Source organism: Genypterus blacodes, unplaced genomic scaffold, assembly GCF_046128005.1.
Source record: "Genypterus blacodes isolate CSIRO-AG114 ecotype Tasmania unplaced genomic scaffold, CSIRO-AGI_Gbla_v1 ptg000133l_1, whole genome shotgun sequence".
Classification (NCBI taxonomy): Eukaryota; Metazoa; Chordata; class Actinopteri; order Ophidiiformes; family Ophidiidae; genus Genypterus; species Genypterus blacodes.
Window position 1 is genome coordinate 248,045 of NW_027466935.1, and position 19,466 is coordinate 267,510.

At 42.5% G+C, this 19,466-nt stretch overlaps 2 non-coding genes across 2 annotated transcripts; both read right to left on the reverse strand.

Annotated features, from left to right (window-relative positions):
* Nucleotides 1–348: 348 nt before the first annotated feature.
* On the reverse strand, nucleotides 349–420 carry trnaf-gaa (transfer RNA phenylalanine (anticodon GAA)). The gene has a single exon. It is a non-coding gene; the product is annotated as a tRNA-Phe (tRNA).
* Nucleotides 421–753: 333 nt separating this feature from the next.
* Nucleotides 754–826, reverse strand: trnaf-gaa (transfer RNA phenylalanine (anticodon GAA)). The gene has a single exon. It is a non-coding gene; the product is annotated as a tRNA-Phe (tRNA).
* Between the last annotated feature and the right edge of the window lie 18,640 nt (nucleotides 827–19,466).

Sequence of the window (19,466 nt, forward strand, 5' to 3'; positions counted from 1 at the left end):
GTACCCAGAAACCTGATTTGAATCGCAATTGCATGTCGCATTTCAAATTTTGTCTTTCATTCAGCCTCCATTTTCCTGTAAAGACATCTTAGAATTGTTTGTTTTTGCTGTAAGACGATAAGTGTCTGTTTGAAACATGCTTTTCTATGATGTTTTAATCTATCAGAATCAGATTTGAACAGTCAAGTCATTAAATGTGATGGAGGTCCTTGTCCTCACCTGCCTACTGGTGGTTTCTTGTAAAATAGTTGAACGTTTTAGAGTATCAGTACACTGTAAAGGTAAAAAGTTAAATGCTCTTTTACAAGCAGCCACCTGTTGACTTGCTTTTGTGACAGCTCTGATTTCTGCCGAAACTCGGGATTGAACCAGGGGCCTTTAGATCTTCAGTCTAACGCTCTCCCACTGAGCTACTTCGGCTGATATATGTTCGTTTCTTACACTGAAATTATCTGTGAAGATATGGGCTGTTCACAAAAATGAACAATTTTTGTGTTTTTTTTTTTTATTAATTTTTGTGACAATTAATTTTTGTGTTAATTGTCAATGTAACCATTGTCATGGTTACATTGACAACTTGGGAAATCGGACCAAAAATAAAATTTGCCCCAAACTTACACCAATGGATCCCAGTGCCATATAGATGCTGTGTTTGAAGTTCTAGCTCTTAAACTAACCAAGATATGGGCTTTTCACTCACTCAAATTACTTGCTCCATGGTTACACTGACATTGATGTGACAGTTGTCATTTCTGCCGAAACCCGGGATCGAACCAGGGGCCTTTAGATCTTCAGTCTAACGCTCTCCCAACTGAGCTATTTCGGCTGATATGTATGCATTTCTTACACTTCAATTATCTGAGAAAATATGGGCCGTTCACAAAAATGTACTATTTGGTCCATGGTTACAGCGACAATTTTGGAGAATATGGCCAAAATTTCAAATGTACTTACTTTACTTATTGTATTAATTATTATTAATTATTAATTTTATTAATTCAGGTTCCTCACATTTGTTAACCTGTAATAAAAAACGTCTAAATGTTAAATATAAACTCACAGTCCACTGTAAAACATTACTCCTGTTTTTAATTGGAGGAGCCCACTGTAAAAAAAAAGTTTCTCCCACAAAGTTTCTTAACTTTAACACATGCAAAAACACGACTACACACTACTGTGATAAAACACGTACAATTTAATTTCTTTTTTAAAAAGTTAATTATTCAACCAGACAGTGATCTATTAAGGAGACAATGCAATTGCGATTTTATTTCAAGCAGTTTCAAGCACTTTTCTAAAAAGCCGAGAGTTTTCATACTAATAAGCTCCTCCTTGGCTCACGGCCTGACATCCAGACAGAGTTAGTTTATTGTGGCAACTAGCAGAACAAAGAGACAACAAAACAAATGTAATAGAAAAACATAATCATCACGATGAAGACGGTGCCATTGAATCCTTTATGTCATTATAAAGGTGTGTGTGTGTGTGTGTGTGTGCGCGTGACATCAGCTTCATGGCAGCAGTATAAACAGTTTTCTTGTTGGATAGAAACTATCCCAAACATTGTTGCTAGTGTTTGTCCGTCCCCGGATAGATGAAGATCATATGATGCGGCTGACATCAATGACACACTGTGCTATAAAAGTTTCCTTTACGATGCCATTTATTGAGAGCGCTCTGTCAAACGGGTCAAGCCGGTTTCTCAGAGCAGCGACGGACAATGAAACCTGGGAACACGAGCAAAGTGTCTAAATCCTTTTCTGCAGCTGGCTCCACACCCTTGTATGCTGCTGTTGTGTAAAGTTAACACGCGTGCAGTTACGCACACACGCACGTGTGCAGGCGTTCGTGGAGGAGCAATCGTATTTTCCATGATGACAGCAAGGGAATCCTGTGGTGCAGCTTTGAGGATGAACGTGTTTAACTCTAATTGTGTGTGTGCGTGTGTTTGTGCGTGCGTGTGTGTGTGTGCCTGAATGACTCCAAAAGCCAGACTTGTTTTGTTTGTTCCTTTTAACTGTTAATGTAGACTGATTCAACTTCATTTTGAGACACCTTGACCTAACTTTGCCTCAGCGAATGACCCGACTCATATTCTCTCAGCGCGTCTCGTGTTTCTGCGCTGATCTCTAACATTATGGTGGATGCTCTCCTGGCCTCCAGACACAATGGCTGAAAATTACAGCTCTCATTGTATTTCCTACACTTTTGTACAGTATCTCCCCTCTGGCCTCGTCTTTTCTATCCCAGCTCCCCAGCCGCCTTCTGTCCCCTCAATCAGAGCCGAGTAAGATTTAGAGAGGAGGTAAACACTCTGGTTTTATGATTGGGCCCCTTCTTACGGCGTGGCCTACATAATTGAAAAGCCCTCAGTGACTATTTTAGAACACTAGTGGGAACAGATTCCCATGTGAGCGCTTACAGCTGGGAACGGGGCTCTCTCTCTTTTTTCTCTTGGGCTGATTGCTACATGGGTATGGTGTCCTTGGCTTGTTTTGTTCTATGATTATCGTGCTGTAACGAACAAAATCAAGCTGAGGCATACAGCAAATATCTGCTGCCTCACCACGCCGACGATCTGTCTGTCATTGGCGTGACAAAATAAGAATGGAAAATGTCACAATGGAGTAGGAGAAAAGGAGCTGCGTTGTCACGGAGCGGCTGTGTGTTTTGAACAGGTTTTTACTCAGACCATCTGTTCTTCACACCGCTCTGCAATCCCCGACCGCCAACATCCCACAAACCAAAATTAACGTTGTTTCACTGCGAGTAAAAAGTTTAAACAAACAGAAATATCAGCAGTCAGCGTCTTCGCTCTGCCCCAGAGCCGCCCACAATAGACTCTTTGTTCAGCTGAAATTATAAACTCTTATTTTGGACTTTGTAAGTGTGTGTCAATTTGATGGCTTATGCGTCATGAGGAAGTTTTTTTTTTTCGGGTTCAGGATTTCAGACAGTAGGTATACATTTACACCAAGGATGAGGTCATTTTACACACGTATTCAATAGTGTGTGTAATAGGTTGTATGTGTTGAACGTGTCAAGTTGCAGAAAGGAGGTTCATACCTATAGAAAAACATCCGACTGACCCAATCCATAGGTTCAGAACTACTCTGGCATGTTTACATCAACATTGGATTTTACACGCCAACGCGTCTGAGCACATGCACGCCTCACTATATGAGCGTTTGACTGCCAGTGTTGCCACATCGAATCTGAACAGTGGACAGTCTGAACATTGTGGGCTTTTCCGGAGGTAGGTCTTAAAGAGACGAATAACTTAAACACAGAAGTAAAGAAAGAGCAAATGAGGACAGCGTTATATAAAGCGCCTTAAGTTATCAAATTACTCCTCAGAATGCAGACGTGGGTGAGACGAACCCGGCTTTCAAGTGGTGTCGGATTTATAGTTTACACAACTTTCCCACTATCAAGTGCCACGTTAACTCATTGTATTGGAGGATGAAGTTGAATTCTAGATGTTGTGATGTCAGACATCATGTAGAAGCTTCAGGAAAACAATGCAAATCACATGATGCACCTGCTGGTAAAGCAAATGTAGAGACTTTGGGACATCAGTCAGGTTTAAAGACTCAACTCCAAATACAGTAAATGGATGGAACGGATGGATGAAACCATTTTGGGTTCTACAGAAACTAGAAACTGGTAGTGGTGTTTGAGTAACTTCAACATATTCAGGTTTTTAAGACAGAAGATGTACAACGTGTTGACAGGCAAACCAAAGCTGTTTTACGGGCTCCACTTTGGGTCGATGCCCAATTTATGTGGCCATTACAAAGCGTTTGAGATACACTTAATGTGGCCTTAAGTTGAACACGACATTTACTAGCACTCACGCTTGTAAATGGCTGACAGGCCTAAAGGGGTCTTGGCAAGTAACGCTGAGTGGAAACGGGATCTTCAAATGAATATGAATGTAGCTGCAAAGTTTCAAACATCACATGAAAACACAGAAACAGATGCTGCATCATTTGCCCCCCAAAAAGCTCATTTACTATTTTCCAAAGACAGCACACTTATCACTAAGACTACATGTCGCGTTTGTTTGATTCCCAAGTCCAGTTTTTGCGTAAAGATGTTTTTTTTGACAGCGATCTCTTGGATTGCGTTCCGATCACTCGCATTAACACGTGTTTTTCATTATTCGGATAACGTATTCCGATACGGACTGTGCGCTAATGCAAGATGTAAATGGGGCCTTTGTGCTGCTATGGTAACATGGATGATGTGAAGGCGAATAAAGCTGTGCAGTCAGAGGCTTGATGCACGGCGCTTCATGGTTTATTGTTTATCAGATGCCAAATCAGCCTGTAATTTATAACTCCAGTGATATAGCTGTTTTCATTTTTCAGTCTGGCCCTCTACACCGACGCTCACTCAAAAGGGTCGCGGCGGTTACATCATATCTGATGTACTGGAAAATGTTTAAGTCCTCCAATGAATTAAGGCGACGCCATAAATTCAGCCTGTACCACATTTTCTGCTATTGGCTTATACTCACAGTTAGAGTTAGATGATGTATCAGCTAAATGATAGCAGCTCCAGGAGAACAAAACTATACATCTATCAGTCTACTGTCAAATAAGAAAAAACTTCACGGGACTTATGGTTAAAAGATCTTTTTTTATATATAGAAGTATTGCCCCATAAAGCCATTTAAGGAACGTTTAGGCAGAGTCCCCCAACTCCAACAAATAGGCCTGTTACCACATGAAAGTCACGCTCTGCTCTAATGCCGTCTGTCTTAATGCCCTTAAATGCATCTCGACCCATTCTTAGCAGGCTTACCTCTTCAGAATATACGAGTGGTCTTATAAAGTATTCTACACCAGTTTAGTATGTGGGCTACAGACTCAAGGTTATATCCTCACAGTTGAATGCAAACAGGGCGACAGATTGAAAGCTGCTGTTATTGCATTACAACGCATGACTGATGGAGGAATGGATTCAAATGCATATGAGTTTGCAACTGAAGCCAGAAGAGAAAAATATTCCAGTCATATAAAACAACAAGAAATCAAACTGTGTAATATTAATGGATGTAAAAAGGTACACAGCCTGTAATTTAGCACCACTTACTCTGTGGTCCTCTAATAACCTGATCCACGCTGGAGAGAGCTGAGCTTTACTCTGCCAACACACAGAAACGGCTGACTTCATAGACCAGTTTCTTCTCTTTAATATGTGAACTCATTTGGTGTTTGATAGACAAGCCTGCACTATTGAGATTATCTTTGGCACCTCCACCAAGGCCGAATAGTCCTCTGATTCTGACTAAATAAGTCCAGCTTTGTTCTATCGTCACCCTGAAATCAGATCTGTAAAGAAATACGTTCTTCTATATCGACAACTGCTGAGTTCATGACAAAAGCGTGATACTGACTGATACTGAACACTGAATCAGCATCGTCGCAGCTACACATTGGTTATAGTTCCACGATTCAAGCCTTATATGTTGGGGAACATACATGCATCACAGGACAAACACGCCGGAATGTCGTAATTAAGATCAGAGCCTGAGTTTTACAGTACTTGGCCAGAAGATGAGAAATTAGCGAGTGAGTAAGTATAAAGCTATTGATATCAGGATCCTTATCTGCCTGTATCTAGTTGATGAACCACACACTCCTTGGCAAGAGACAAAGCTGCATTAAACAGCAGCTGTGAATGTGTGCCAGCGAGTACAAAGGAGCTCCACAGTGACACACAACAAGTTTCTCTCCAAAAGTTGAACGTTAGCCACAATCACTACATTCGATACTAGCGAAAGATCAAACGCAGTCACAGGGAAGCGACACAGAGCAGACATCAGCAACAGATGCTTTCTGCTCCAAAATCAGTCCGGAGCTTTTGATCAGGCAGACGTTCCCTGTGTTCTGTATGGTATGATAAAAAAAAGATCAAATGAATGAGATCAAATATACAACAAATACAAGAGATAGAAACTACGTAGAATAGATCAATGCGATCGTCACCACGACGGCAAAATTACAATACAATTCAGACACTGAACCTCAAATACTGTTTATGGCAAAATGTTGTTGATCTCCCAGCTCTTCCCGGGAGATCAGACGGATGGGATTTGTGATCCAGGCCTCTTCCGTGGTCTCATCCCACTTGGACTTGCCCGGAACATTTGAAATGCGACTTTATCACTTTATGACTCCGTGATTGTGAGTGTTACTTTTAAACCCTTATAGTAAGAGTTACCTATGTAGAGAATACACACACTTGAGTAAGCATAACCACACAAACGCTGCATGAAATCCCATTGGTATAATCAACGATCCGTGACACTATTGTCCTAGTTCTTCATCATAGTTAAATTAATTAGTTGAGAGCGCTCTCATAGTTAATAAATTAAGAGCCACTTCAATAACAATAAAGCGACAGTGGCAAGCTAATGAAACACTGAGCCGTTTCCAGCAGGCTGCTCTGACCCAGACTTCACTCGCACCCACCAGCATACTTTCCCCTGACATCAGCAAACAAGACAACTGCAAAGCTTTTTACAATTCATAAAACAAGATCATATAAGCTGTCCCTGGCATCGCAGACAATGTTGCGGAGGCTTGTTTCTAAGCTGTGCATTACACTCTCGTAAAATCCCCTCTTTTTATTCAATACAGCATGTCTAGACTATATTTTTATTATCATTATTGCCAGTAGCTAATTAGGATTTTACTGAGTAAGTCAATTGGGGTTTTGGTGTGCCTTTGTTTTCCTAAGTTTTTGTCATTCCTTGTGTCTCTGGGGGAATGCCAGTCAACCAGTTAGTCAGCCACCCACTCGGAGTCGGAGTTGATGGAGGAACCACAAGCGAGCAGGAACCGTCTGCACGACTCCTCCAGTGTCAGACTGGAATAAAAAAATAAAAGAGCTTCGCTGTAAAGCTGATGCAAAAAAAGAGCCAATGAAACAGCACAGCTAGGCAGGAGGTTTAGAGTATGGAGCTCCTCTGGGTCATCCTGCGCTCAAATCTACACACCTGAGTGTATCCCCCCCTTAAATTAAAAAACTCTTATTTTGTTAAATTTGCTTAAATCCTCACTGCATCCTGATAGGAATTCATAGATTGAGCGCTCGGTGTCAAAGGTCACACGTTTCTGCAGGGCCTCTTCTACTGATGGAATTGGATTGATGCTATCTCAGTCGTCAATCATGCTGGACGTCATGGATGGGAGGAGTCATACAGGCAGCAGGTGAGACGGAGGAGGAGGAGGAGGAGGAGGAGGGGGAGCAGGACGATGGAATTCTTTCACATGAGACTTGCAGATGACAAGAATTGACAGAATCCTATGAATTCCATCTACGTATACAGATTAGTGTAGTGTTCAGGTAAACGTGTCGACTTCAGTACATTTCACACTATTTCTGCAAGACGCGACATGATTCAGTCGGTCTGTAAAAAAAACCCAAAACGTGTTATTGTGAAAAGGCAAACATATTACAAACATTTCCCTTAGTCGCAAATCTGTAAATGGAGTCGATAGTCTGACTAGGATGAAAGAGCATGAAGAAACGTTTGGATGTGTCAGATGTGTGACATTGTGGGTTGAGGTTGCTATTAATTACCGATAGAACCAAAAACCTTTAATCTGAAATCTTGTGGTTTATTATAATACAACAACAATAACATGGGGTGGGGGTTCATTTCCCCATTACTGCATACCATCATTGTCTCTTGAAGCATCTGCATTCTGAAATATGTCCCACTCACTGGAAGCAGCAAAGGGACTACTTTTCCCAGTGGAAGCTTGTAATTGGTATTAAATCAAAATTTAAATGAACTAAAATGACTGTATTGCATGAAACTGATCATTTATTTCCGAGTTGCAAGTTGATTGCTGAACCCAGCCAGGCGATCAGGACAGTCACAGCTGAGGTAATGTATACAACAATACATTACCTCTCGCAGGTGAACACTGAGCACTGAACAAGAAGAGCGTCTCAGAAAAACCTAAATAAATAAAAACCTGTCGTCACGCACATCGTCTGTCATCTTTGGATTGACAAACGAGGGAGTTTGACACCTATTGAGACAGACAGGGCGGGGGTTGAGGTGTCGAGGGTTGGGGGGAGGGAGGGGGAAGAAGCAGATACAAAGGAGAGAGAGGGAAAACAGAAACTGAAAGCAGCCCACAAGCTATATATAGGGCAGATGTTGTGTTGGTGATGCTCCCTGTAATAGAGGAGGTGGTTGGTGTCAGATTACTCTCCCTCTCTCTCTCTCTCCTTCCCTCTCTCCCTCTCTCTCTCTCTCTCTCTGGTAACTCTGGTCCTGGCCTGTGGCTCTGTATTTACCCCCACAGCCCTCACATTTAAGGCCCAATTACCCCCGAGGACGTCATCATCTCTCTCTCCACTCCACAGCTGTTGGAAGGGGGGCCGGGCCCGGGGTGTAGATATAGAGACGTTAGCAGGCGCGCTTCCTTCCCAGCTTCTCAGCAGAACGACTTTCATTAAGGTTGTTTTTGTTGCTGTGGCCCGGAGGTAAACAGCAGGTGTTAAGTACGGGAGGCCCGAGGTGATACGCCCAAAGAAAAGGCTCAGCTAAGGTAGCGCAGAGTAGATTGGGTGACACAAGAAACGTCGAGCATTGTTTGGGAGAGAATTAATTCATCTTCCCTGCAGACACGTGTGTACAGCTTTGTCTGTCCCTCTTTCTGTCTCCTTCTCCGTCCTCTGGATAGTAACTCCACCAGGTCTCTTCCTCAGGAGAGCCACAAGGCTGCAGTAAACTCCACTTATCTCATCATAGTGCTGCAGATGAGTCCTTCCCTGTCAGCTCCAGGAGGAAAGAGTTACACTTTTGTCCTCTTCGATTTTTTTTAACCATTTCTGCATTGTACTTCTTCCTCCACTACACATATTTGGTAGTTTGTCACTTTGCAGGCTTCTTTCCTCTCACTTTTGAGTCAGAGGATTGTTTTAGCTTTTAGAGAAGTTTGAGTCATTCACAAGAACTGAAATCATTAAAAATCCCCTAAAGTTTCCACCCTGGTTACAAGAAAAATAAAGAAGTAAAATAAATATGTAAATGTAAACTGACCTCTCTCTTGTTTGGTAACAGCTGTCATAAATGTCATTTCATTTTCATTAATAATAATATCATTGCAAATTTTGAAACGTTAGGTTTAATTTTATCACTTTTACATGAATTCTGCACTTTCATTCACTCTGTCATATTTAGCAGAGTAGTCATGGTTTCAGTTCTTTACACTGCGTCCACATTTTTGTGCACAAAGGCAGCAAGTTTCCCTTGGCAGCAAGCTTGACATGGATTTCTGACACTCACTCTTGTGTGTGTTCGTGTGTGTGTGTGTGTGTGTGTGTGTGTGTGTATATAAGTATGCATGCATTTCAGAGACAGATAGAGAACATCAGGAGAGAGGGCGCAAAAAATGAAAAACAGATCAGCAATCTGTGGATTTAGTCAGATGAATGCGAGCGAGCGCGCGCACACACACACACACACACACACACACACACACACACACACAGCTGCCAAGCGGTAATGTAATGGGCAGAGATGTGCTGCTGCTTGCTGATGTTAAACAGGTGCTTTCTGACCTCCATTCACCACTGCTCTGCCCTCCTTCACTCCTCTATACTTCAGTAGCATATTATCCTAGTTTATTATGTCTCTTCCAGTTCTTCTTTCTTCTATTTTTACTGAGGGTGATGCCTATGACTTTGACTTAAACAACCGCTGTTGAAATCAACACTAAACGGCCGCATTGTGGAAGAACATAAACTGTGTCTAAATCCAGGCTGTGTCAGTGGTGCCTGCAGTTATTATCTCCGGTTAATGACAGCTACTTTCCACTGTGTAAACCCAGCAAACGCCACATTTTTGTACATGCTGTAGCAATGCTGAGTAATTATTGCGCTGATCAAAAATGCTGGCTATACTGCACTTTGCTGGCTGGCTGGCTGGCTGGGCACGGGCAAACTGAGGCGTGTGCCCCTTTGCTAAATGATCCGTGGTGTGATGATTGTTTATCTTTCTCTCTGGGGGAAATGATTGATTGGCTGAATATTATCATTGGAAAGCATTCTGATTAAAATTATAAGGCCAAGTATTTCAGGCGCACAATTTCCTCACTGTATCGCCTTGAGTGCTCTGTTTTGTTTATGGCGTACGAATCAAGATGTAGTTTTATCGATACGTCTCCAACCAGCGCTGAGCTAAAAACGACTCCTGGTTTAATTAGTGGGCCTGTGGCCTGTGGCGAGCCGATGCCTTCTATTTATTTGGCCAAATGTTACATTTGCATTTGGGAAGACGAGGCACGCTCCTCCTGCCTCCTCGGTGATGTTCTGTGAAGTGTTTAATTACGGTAGAAATTTATGTTCTGAGAAACAGAATCATTCGACTTTGTTTCCCAGGCGGGAGTTCAAATCCCTGCATAACACACACACACACACACACACGCGCGCATGCACCCTGTGTCTGTGCATCTCACCAGCAATACATCTCTACTCAAATGTTTTAATTTGATAATGAAGGTTATAGGAGCGTAAACAGTTCTTTGTGGCTTTTAAAACTGTTTCATTTATAGATGCTACTGAAGATCACAAGCAGCCACTTTGGTGCCTGAAAGACGTTGATCCCACCTCGGGGGCTAAAACGGCTCGACTTATCTGGCTCCCCGGTGAATGGAGGGATGCACAATGAGAAGAGGGTTAAGGTGGTAACCCAAGCTCTGGACCTGTGTCGCTGGATAGCGTGCCGACTGTGAGAGGCCTAGATTGCATCCTGTGTTTCCCGTGGCTTGGAGAAAAGAGTAGACTCTCCTCGGCGGTGTCCGATGTCGGCGTACTCTGGTTACCTGTGTGTGATAGAGAGAGAGAGAGAGAGGGCGAGAGAGAGAGGGAGAAAGAGGGGGGGTTCTTTATATTAATCAAAATGATATCCATGTTCTGTAAACATTTTACAAAATGAACAATTACCAGTGATTTTTTCCATTTTTCCACTGCGACTCGTCACTCAAAGGCCCATTTCTTTCATCTTTCACATAAAATAATAATTTCATCCTAATTTTAACGAGATCCTTGTGATTTCAAAGTACTTGGCAAATCATAGCTCCAGTCATCTTACACTCGTCTGAGGAAGAAGCCGGGATAAGGTGACCACAGAGGATGTTCTGGGATAAAGTGACACAAAGCCGCAGGTGTGGGAAGAAATGGCTCAGTCTATTCTGCCCAAACTCTGGCATTTCCCAAGGTAACCATCAATAGCTTGGATTTCCAACCGCCTACATGACCCGTGTGTGCGTATGTGTGCGTTCAAAGTGTGTGTGTGTGTGTGTGTGAGAGAGAGAGAGAGAGAGAGAGAGAGAGAGATGGGAGGTAGAGGTTGCAGGGCGAGGGGTCGGGGGATGACAAGAACGAGGAAGAGTCGCACCTCTACCTGTTTGCACATTTAGGTTAATGATCCCAACAGGTAACATAATACATCAACATGCTGGATGTGCACAGGTACTTGTACTTCATCACAGTGTTTTAATTTTGGGCAACTTTGAAGTTTTCTTAGATGGTTGTTGTACTTTTAACTTCCACATCCATACATGCTGCACATGGCAAAGCATCATTTGTTCTTCCTCAGCATACACAAGACTTTGTTAAGACAGTGGATGCACAAAGCAGATGTACTGACAGTCATTATTTGGTTTATATTCCACTTAATATAGACTCTCTGTACTGGTATATTAGCAGTTTGTGGTTTGAGGAAACGTTCATGATGCTTTGAAGGGCAGGAGAATTCGGTTCTCTGATGTGTGTGAAGCTGTTTGGTTGAGCTCGTGCCCCCCTCGGGCCTGTAATTAGCAAAGATCTGGCACAGTTCTGACTACAAAACACCACATATTCACTGTGAGAAATCTGCTTTTGTGTCTCACTGATGCGCTTTTACATTGGACTAAACAGTGTGTGATGAGATAAAAAAAACATGAAGTCATCACTGAAAAGCTACAAACCAAAGCACAATATCCTGTAATCTAGGGGAATGCTATATTTTAAAGTAAAAATAGAGGAAAATGAGTTTAAAATCGTGGAGCACATTCATAACAAAAGCCTGTTTAGCTTCATCTGAACAAAGGAGAACAGTGGAAACAGTTTTTACTTGGGTTTGTTGTGAAGAAGTGTGAGTGTGAAGGGATGAAACAAATCAAATGAACATTAAGAGCCGTTGTGACTCGTTGAAAATTCTTCAGATTGTTCCGATTCTTGAAATAATGAAAAGCAGCTCGCTTTCTTATGGAAGATGTTTGGGATTTGAACATGTCAACCACGCCGTCTGCCTTTCAGACATTGTTTCTAGTCAGCACCAGCTGAAGAACAGACCAAATGCCTCGCTAAACCAAATCAAAACAAATGATCTCGAAAAGACTCTAATAATCAAACGCATATGGCCCTTGATCCGCTCCTCTTCCTCGGATGAGACAAAATAAAGCGGAATCATCCCAAAACAAGATTTCAAGCCTGTTGCCCGGTTTTTTTTTGTTTTTTTTAATGACACAGCCCTGGTACTTTCCCATTGCTTTGTTGCACACCAGCTTCCAACTCAAACCATGATAATCTGTGGCAGCTTCATCCTCAGCGCACCACAACACACGCTGAAGGGAGAAAATCAGAAACAAATATGCTTACTCAGTTTCCCTAGATTCCCTCTGATATGTTCCTCTGTGTGTGCTGCCAAACAAACAGCATGATTTTGTCATTATTATCCATTTTCCCCCCCCTCTCCCTTTCCCTTTCTTGGCTGATAGAAAGCCTGGTTGCTGCGATATGCTGTTTTGTTTATCTTATGTAAAGACATCATCAATACGCGTCCGGTGACCCTCATGGGAACCTGGTGTAAGAAGGTGCACTGACGCTGAGGTCGGGGGAGGTGGGGGAGGTGAGGGCGGTGGGTCGTACACAAGGAAGACAAGGAGAGAGAGAGAAGGGACGAGAGAGAGAGAGAGTTTGGATGTAAAACAAATGTCCCGAGCATCTGTTCTGTTCGCCTGTGATGAGGCAATTCCCCCAGGCTTGAAGCTGTACGTCGCTGGAGCTTTACGGTGTCACGGAACGGGCCAAACCCTTCACATAGAGGTTGCACAGGGAAGACAAATAAAGAGGTATGCAAATCTGATGAAGAAATAAGCATGCAACAATATCTATGGCAACAAAACACAAGTGTGCTGCTTTTAAAACACACCCTCTACATACAGGGGGGGGGGGGGGGGGGGGGGGGGGACGCGTGCTATTAAACACTGCGATTGCACGTGGCAAACAGGTATAACACCATCGTGAGTGACGCAGGGTGTGATGCCCAGTCATTCCAGATTTGTGCCGCTACCCGGTGCCAAAAGGAAGACTCACCCCGCCTCGATCTGGTCTGAGTCAGCAGAGGAGATAGAGCACACTGCAGATTAAAACATGCCCATGTGACTGAGGCAGAGCAGGAACGTGTGAGACGTGAGGAACAGGCAGATAATGCCAGGGCTGAGGCATTGTTTAAGCAACTTTTAATGACAGCAACTTAAGCAATTATGAGGGTGTGAGAAGGTAATTCAGAGGCATTTGCTGTGTATAATCATGCAATTGTATGCTGTTAAGGGGACAAACATAAACAATAGAACTGACTTAATGTACATTCCCTGTAATTAAAAATGGAATACTCTGCTTTGTCTTCCAACTGCCCATTTTCCACTCAGTGTTTGCATCTTAAGCCCACATGTCCCTCTCCCTAGACATGGCCTCCAACTCTTCCTTGGGGGGATCACGAGATGTTCCCAGGTCAGATAGGACAGAATCCCTCCATCATATTCTGCATCTCCCCTTCTTTCAGTTGGACGTGAACCAGAGCACCTCCACTGCTCCAGGAATCCAGATTGATGACGCCACCTTTCAAGACCAAGGGAGAATGGCTCAACTTCCTCCCCACCATCCTTCCCTTTCACTTCATTTCCCAGAGTTTGTGACCATATAGGTGAGATTTGGAACATTTCTTGATGCGGCACCAATCTGCTCAACGATCTCACGCTCACTCAACAGAATTGCATCATCTGCATAAAGACCAGACTGGATGGATGGTGAGGTACTAAACAGCTAAGCATGCCAAGCAGTGATACAAGTATTTTCTCATATTTTACCAGCTAAAGTAGTTTTCAACCCATAGGAACCAGCTGCTAAACTTGAGCCAAACTATCCGGCCTCTGGACCAAGTAGTTTTGCAGCTATTGTCTCAAAAATCAGTAAAGGAGTGTGTGTGGAGACAAATGGAAATGATAAGTCTGACTAATATCTGAGTTGCGGCCAAAGTCCAAATGAGTCTAAATGTAGCAGCTTCACCTTCATTTCACCCATGATTTTTCTTACTTTTGGCAGAAGAAAGAAAGGAAAGTCTAGCACGTACGATCATATCGCCCACCATGGTTGATGGTGCCTGGATTGGATGAAATATTCCTGGTGTAATATCAAATATAATTGGAGCTATTCAAATTTATATGTAACATAACAAAAGACCTTGCCGGTGACATAAGTGCCTGGACTCCGGTGTGCTTCTCTCCCTTCGTGAACGTTGGAAACACTGACATTATCGGAATTTTATTGCAGGATTTACGACACCCACTGAGGCATACGTACCACGTCGCCTGCTTCTCAGGGGCCAAACTTGTTCCTCGCCTCGCGTTCAACAGCTGTTCAGCCTCACACAGGCAACAAGAGGCTGATGTGTTTCATGGCACGTTTCAAAACATTGTTTAGAGATATGAGGTTTTATATCAGTCACATTCTGGCACCACACATGGAAATTTACTTCTCTGGAGGTGTTGCGTGGTTCACTGGTAATTTATGGACATTTGCTGATGGATATCTGGAGACTGTTAAGCTGTGTACATACACACCGAGACAGTAATTGAACCTGAAATGTTCTTGACATCATTAGATGAGAAGATGTTGTGATAAGCTGTAAGCAGATATACAAGCAAAATATCACAATTATGTTTTCTATGTCTCCATTTTTAGACCGGCACAAATCTAAAAAGCCTTGTTGGTGCTTATATCCGTCTGAAACGTCTCATAAAAACGGGTGAATAACACCATCATAACTTATCCTCTTATTATTGCAATAAATTCCACGGTCGTATATCCTCGCTTATCAAATTTTGCCATTAAGCTGAAATTTAGTGACATTCTTTAGATGATTTGCTGAAATGATTCCCAATTACTGGGAGTAAGTATACATTCATCTTTCTGACCTGCTTGTTCGCGGTAATGAGGATGAGGGGCCTCCAGCCTCTCCCGTGTGTCAGCACTCACTGGTAAGAAGGCAAAGAAACACAGCAGACACACTCCATCACTGGGCCTATAGAATACATACACATAAACACACACACTCACACTTGAACATGAACGTATTATCCTGCTTAAACCGTAAAAAGCTGCCAAAATCAGAGATAATAAATAATTAAGTCATCATTATTAACTGTTTACATCACATTTCTGTGTCTGTGACTGTTTTGAAGCACGACCTCGCCTTTACTCAGACGAGACGTGAAAGTATTCAGCGACCCTCGAATCCAGGGGAGGAGTTACAGATGGGGGCAGAGTAAGAAGAGTAATTCCGCCCATCATCATCCTTGTTAGCATCTTCACTGTGGTGGGGTTACATCTTGGGTGGATGAGGGTTAACGTTGAGGTGGGGTTGGTGTTAGTGTGCATGTATGTATGTAAATGTGTGTATTACTATGGCGAGTGTGTAGATGGTTTGCTGTCTTTTCCTCCAAACTACTCAACACACTTACACAGATGCACAAACGCACAAACCAGATGAAGTGAAATGCATAAGAAATCGATTAACATTGTTGGCATACTTTGCTAAACTGTAAGCATTCATCATTGTTGCACCTTTTAATAATTTTGTCGCAGGTCTTTGGACCTTCCTTAGCTGAGGCTGCACTAATAGAAACCTTCAGTATGAGTCAAAGGTTTCAGTTATCTGGATGTTATAAAGCTGTAATATAAACAACACACCAGCTGAACTCAGGCATTTTGTAGTTTAGACCGTGGAATGTCTGGGGAAACACACTCTTTGCTGAAATGTGACCCGAAGGCAGATTCTTGTCAATAAATTAATATCAGAGAGTCGCAGAGAGGTGTTTTTTTTGCCATTCCACAAAATGCAAGGGGAGCAGTTCTTCCACGTTTCTGTTCATGTTTGCGATGTGCTGGAGTCCGGCCACATCGCTAACCCGATTTGTCATTTGGCTGCATAGTTTTTGTTTTATATCACGTTGCTCTTGTGTAATCTAGCCAACCGTCTGAGGTCAGCGCTGTTTGTTCGTCCGGAGAGAGAGATAGAGAAAGAGAGGGTTGTGATTCTGTGATTATGAACAAGAGGAAAGAGGAGAGGAGAGAAGCAGATGCTCCCTCAGGAGGAGGGAGCTGCCTGCCCACCTCCTCTCTCCCTGCATTCCCTCTCCTAATTCTTGGAGCATATGGACACTAAAGAAACACCGTGGGACGAGGGACACGGAGGAGAGGACAAACCGAGGGAGGATGGGGGGATGAAGGGGGAGGGGGAGGTTTGGAAATGGGGAGAAGTAAGTGTGTGGGAGGAAGAAAGTGGTCAAATAACAGAGTGTGGGAGTGACAGAGATGAGAAGGATGTGAGAAATGTGTTAAATAAGAGTGTATTTTCTCTGACATTAGCGAGGTGATTGAACTGTGGAAAATAACATGCATAGCATCATGCAGAGGCAGCGGGCAGCTCGCCCGTTGAGGCAGGGTGCGGTGAGGATATCCTTGGCTTAACGTGAACCTCTCCTGAGTGTAATCACTGCTGAACAGTGTAGAAAGTCTCTGAGGCTCCACATAATAATATGATAACACTGCAGGCTTTGATTGACGGGTGGGATATGTTGACTAGTTGATTTAGGGAGGTGATATTCAACATTTTCTGTAAATAAAGTAATTAAAACGGAGCTCCATGTAGAAATCAGCCTGTAAGTGCTCTCCAGCCTTTGTGTGTTGTGTCATTGAAAGCATTTGCAGAGTGATGTTTTATATTTTGGCTCATAGTTTTCATTGGCGAATGACTGGAATGAATTGTTTTGCAGGTTTTTTGCAGATTGTCCCTAAAGTCGTTAATCCTGTTGCACACTGATGATGCACAGTGATGTGTGTAGTTAAAGCAACAATGTGCCATTTTCAGTCATTTTTCTGTCAGTCAACTACTTCCAGGGATCCTTCCTTCCAAAGCAGTATTTCATCATTCGTCATATGTTGTGTTTGTTGTGACATTAAAGTATCTCTAGGTGGATCACAGTCTCATGCGCACACAATTGGCAGTAGTTTTGCTTTATTTGTTTATAAATTAGCTAGATTTGTATTAAATTAAAGCAGCATGTTGGCCACTAGGGGCAGAGGAGAGATGTCAGACTGTTCTTCATGACAATCAAACCTTTCTCATAACAGAAAGTCACTTGATTTATTATAAATTTTGTCCATTGCTTTCATTAAGTACATGCTGGATGTGTTGTGTGGATGAATAAACGTTTGTTCTCAAGAAACGGCTTTAAATGTGATTCCCTTTTGCGATTTTTACGCCTGCCGAATAAATGCAAAACTGTTGTTGGAAGGCGTATTCTGCTTTCCCTTAACATCCAGTTATTGCAACTATGTGAACAGACAGGTATTATAATGGATACTCATGTTGTTCTCCCGGTAAGACTGAAAACACGGCATTCAGCACGTATCTACACTGCAGCATATCTACACTGCTGTGCTTTATAAAATAACCATTACCATAACAGAATGGCAACACGCCAACCACTGTAAGTGTTTGATATGAGGTCATTCTCTGTGTGATATTACGGCATCTCCCCGATGGTCAGCTTCACTTTGCTTACCAAATCTGCAGGAAGTCTAAAGTCGTAAATGGATGGAAATTATCAAAATATTCAATTTGGATTTTATTACCAGGCAGGGGGGAAAGGAATGTGCTGTATACGTATCAGCCACCAGGATGTAATGGAAAACATCTTCCTTTGTTGATTCTTCTCTCTCTATCTCACTCTGTCCATCTCCACTTTCCACAATCGTGCAATTTGAGTCATAAATAGTGCAAACAATCTGCTCCTAAATCAACATTTAAATGGTCTGGATTCCAACTCATAATGCATATGAATGTTTGTGTGGGTGAAACCATTTATTTTGGCCATTCTCAATCAGGACTTTTGCAATTGTCATTAAACCCCAGATGTTGCCTCAAGTGGTACCGATGAGCTCATTCCATTGGCAAAATGACAAATCAAGCTGCTTTTCACTCAGCAACAAAACAGCATCTCCATGTTATCGCCCGAGGTCACCGTCAGTATTATTATTTGTCAGATGAGACTTTGCAACCCTTGACCTCGGCCAGGGAAGCTATATAATATAAGAGCGTGCGTTTTGGAGGTATGGCTCCTCTGCGCTGCCTCAAGGTGACGCGCGGAGTCAGGAATGTGCTGATTTCAGATGTGGCGAATGGCAGCCGCGTTGATTGTCAAATCATTACACTGCTGTTATTGAAACCATGCGTCTCTCTGCAGGAGAGACCGGATCCATATCGAAGCGACTAAACCACAGCGCAAGTAATAGTGAATAATTAGAAGATTTGAAGGGTGATTTAGACGCTTGTGATGATTCAGATTAACAGTTGGAACAGGAAACTGTGGTGTCTGATGATGGAACACTGATGGATTGACTCCTCTGATGATTGGCTATAGTCAGCTTTCAATTAGTTTCTTGGAAGGAAACACAACATTTCACAGTACTAACAAAGTCTTCACAGTTTCCTGTTGAATTCTGGGTTCCACTGTCCCCAAGATTCCCGACAGATTCAATCAATCACTATCATTTGCTTCTTCCTCATTTCAATAACTTTGAATCTAATCATTTTAAAAGGATCTGTGCAAAGGCTTATCAATAAACATAGACAATAATGGTGCATTGGACATCATACTGTGTGCAACATCACACCTAACAACAATGCGAGCCGCCTGAGACTTTATATTGGCTCAGCATTGTTTCTTTTCTGTCTGGAGTTGGGGATTTCTCCAGGATTAATAGCAGGAGTTTGTTAATTTCCTGTGGTTGATGTCCCTGGAGAACAAACATTAAAATACCAGTTAATTTAAAGACATTATTTCTGGTGTAGCATCGTTGCTGGATTGCTGTGAAATTATTACAGGTTATTAGGAATTAGCGATGTTCCCTCCGAAAGGCCATGAATCATTTTCACAATCTTATTGGACAACTTGCTTTAAAAAGTCATAATGAATCTTTGTTAGATCAACATCGTTACAGAGATGAGCAGGATTCCTCTGGGAACATTCTGACTGGCTACAATCAATCTTTCTTTTCCAGGGGAACATCTCAGAGGTGATTTGCTGCATTAAATCATTACAGTA